General features: G+C 40.1%; 1 pseudogene; it reads left to right on the forward strand.

Annotated features, from left to right (window-relative positions):
- Positions 1-842: 842 nt before the first annotated feature.
- Positions 843-2899, forward strand: LOC139882434 (cytochrome P450 81Q32-like; annotated as a pseudogene).
- The last annotated feature ends 593 nt before the right edge of the window (positions 2900-3492 follow it).

Here is a 3492-nt window from a genome sequence, read left to right on the forward strand (position 1 = left end):
TTGTTAAAAGTTTGACCAAGAGTCAACCCGTTAGTTGATTTTTCCCAAAATATTGATTTTTAAGTCAAATCTTCAAAAAAAAATTAAAATTAACTTTACTATAGTGAAATTAAGACTATTTAGGGTCTTTTTGTGCAAAAAGCCAATTTTTAACTCGATGTTGACTTTTAATCAATGGGTTGATCAAAAAGTCAACTTAAAATTCAATTGTTTGACTTTTTAGGTTTTAAATCGAAATGAATCAGAAATCACTTAAAAATAACAAAGTAAAAGAAAGAAATAAAAAAATGACATATTTTGGTCTTGAAATGGATCCGTTGTAATCGGAAATCCTAATCTCGATAAATTTATTTTAATAAGGCGTCGGCTAAAAATCAGCTATCAACAACTGCACATCCATATATAACTAGAATGTAACATTGGAAAGCACCCAGAAAATTAAATTATCTTATTAGTGGACAAATCACTTCAAAATGAAAAGAAGAGGTTGGCTGACATAAATGATTTGATTTGCAAGGTTCCTTCTTATCTACAAGTCCAACAACTATTTGATTCGCCTTTTTCTAAAGCTACTAAAGTATTGAGAAATATTCAGGATCTTTATGGATTAGGAATTTATCTAATGTCAATTGTGTCCACTTCGTGATGATGACCATCGGTTGGCATTTTCTCTCAAAACTTGCATTAACTTTTTTTTTATCCCCGCCGGCCAAACATGGTTATGGAGTTATATATGTTTGACTAATACGATCGGTTTCCAAGGAGAAACTAAAATTTTTACCTGCGATATATTGTTCGAGTGCAACAATACAAGCAAAACTTTCTACCTGTCACTATAAAAGATGAATCGAAACAGCAGTTTTGTATTTTTATCGCTTTTTTGGCCTCAGGCAAGACATGGTTATTACTATAAACCAAATTGGTCTTCAATAGCTACGTAAGAATTTCCGCAATAATTGCCGTAAGTCAACTCCAGATGGCCAGAAGCATCGGAGTAAGAGAATACTATTTTGCCATGTTATAATCGGGGACTCCATAGCCTTCGCCAATACCAAGTTCGTCCCAACCAGAGACTTCGTCATTCTACACTTTCCTTCCATTGGCTTTCCTCCTCCTCATTCTCAAGCTCTTCTCTTCATGGCTAAAGCGACCCAAAAACCTCCCGCCAAGTCCACCTTCCATCCCCATCCTCGGTCACCTCCACCTCATAAAACGCCCCTTCCACCAGACACTCCACTCCCTTTCCCAATCCTATGGCCCTGTCTTCTCTCTCCGCTTCGGCTCCCGCCAAGTCCGCCGAAGAATGCTGCACTAAAAATGACACCGTGCTTGCCAACCGCCCCTCCAGTGTTGCTGCCAACCAAATTGGATACGGCAGCACAGTTGTCACCATGGCCCCATACGGTGACCACTGGCGCAATCTCCGCCGCATTTGTACCCTCGAAATCTTCTCCTCCGCCTGTCTCAACTCCTTTTTGCCCATTCGAATGGATGAAATCAAGAGACTCCTACTTAAACTAAACAAAAGAACCTCATCATTTTGTGACGATTTCACTAAGGTGGAGCTAAAATCAATGTTCTTGGAGATGACATTCAACATCATTGTAAGGATGTTGACTGGGAAGAGGTATTATGGGGAAGACGTGACCCATGCCGAGGAGGCGAGGTCGTTTCGTGAGATGATGTCTGAAATGCTGAAATATGCTGACGGTGCGTATCCAGGGGATTTCTTGAGTATTTTGAGGTTGGTCTTTAGGATTATGAGAAGGTGTCTAGACTGGGCAAGAGATCAGACGAGTTCTTACAAAATTTGATTGAAGAGCGCAGAGGTAGTCACAAGATAGGAGGTGGTGGAGAGAGTAGGGACACTGTGCTAGATCATTTGCTTTCGTTGCAAGAGACGCAACCAGAGTATTACACTGATGAGATCATCAAAGGGCTACTCCTGGTACGTAGAAATCTGACAAACATTTGCATCTCATCCTCATGGTGGAATATTGCATACATATTAGGCATTTATCCATGGGTCGTATAGAATATAAAATTGATTATCTCGATGTTATGTTAATTCTTGTGATCGAAGTTGCTACCAAAATAATATATTAAATTGTAATACTTGTTAATTTTAGATTCTTCTATAACACTTGATCCCTTGACTTGTGGATTGCATTAACAGCTCGGGGATTACTACTAAGATTATCACTATAATCAACTCTTTCATTTTCATATTTAATGATAACGTATTTTTTCCCCATTATTCTTCTACTAGGTCATGCTCATAGCAGGCACCGACACTTCAGGTTTGGCAATCGAATGGGAATGTCTTATCTACTCAATCATCCTCTTTCTTTAAAAATAGCTACTGAGAAGCTAGATAGTGTGATTGGCCAAGAGCGCTTGATAGATGAGACAGACATTGCAAAACTTTCTTACCTCTCAAACATTACTTCTACTTCCACACATGTCATCACAGGATTGCACGATAGGCGGTTACAATGTACCTCGTCATACTACAGTATTCATCAATGCATGGACCATTCATAGGGACCGCAAGTTGTGGGACGACCCGACGAGTTTTAAACCCGAGAGATTTGAAAATGAAGATAACGGACAATACAAATACTTGCCATTTGGGATTGGGAGGCGGGCCTGTCCTGGAGCAAACATGGCTCAACGAGTGAACACTGTAACTTGGGGATCGTTGATCCAGTGCTTCGAATGGAAAAGAATAAGTGAGGAATTGGTGGACATGACTGATGGAGAAGGAATGAATATGCCTAACGCGGTGTCGTTGGAAGCCATGTGCAAACCCCGTAAAATCATGGCGAGGATTGCTGAGGCATTGAGTGGGAGCCATGATATTGCTACAAGTCCTCATATTGTGGCTGCAGAACATTGAGTTACCTGAATCATCGAGCAAGAAGACATAATCAATTGATATGAACTTCAAAATGCAGAACTTCCATCGTGGCCTAGAGGCATGTGTGATGATCCACAAAGTCAGACAAGTTTCGATCTCTGCTGGTCTAGATGGTACTATTTTTTTCCCGTCTAGAATATGATTGCTTACAGCTACATAAATGTGAGTTTAGCCACAACATTGTAAGTGCTCAATATTTCGTCCTACCAAGTCATTATGCTTTCAATCGAAAATTCTGAAGAAACTCTCGACACTAAATCATACTTAATAAATATGAAAGCATGTAAAATGATATTAACCCGCCCATGTCAGCAATCAATCTTGGCCCACTATTGGCCATACCTACTGAACATGAGACCCGCAAATGGCCCGGACGGGTTGGGCCAAGTGTCAATTAAATGGTGGTTGCGGTGGTTTGGAGAGCACAAACAGTATGGCGGATGACTTGCTGTCGCAGGAGTCACAACCCAGATTATCAGAGGGCTTATGCTGGTACATAGAGTAATTCTTTCTATCTGATCCATATCAGTTAGTTTTATCATCAAGATGTTGCTTATAATAGGTCAGGGCCT

Source organism: Rutidosis leptorrhynchoides, unplaced genomic scaffold, assembly GCF_046630445.1.
Source record: "Rutidosis leptorrhynchoides isolate AG116_Rl617_1_P2 unplaced genomic scaffold, CSIRO_AGI_Rlap_v1 contig27, whole genome shotgun sequence".
NCBI classification, from domain to species: Eukaryota; Viridiplantae; Streptophyta; class Magnoliopsida; order Asterales; family Asteraceae; genus Rutidosis; species Rutidosis leptorrhynchoides.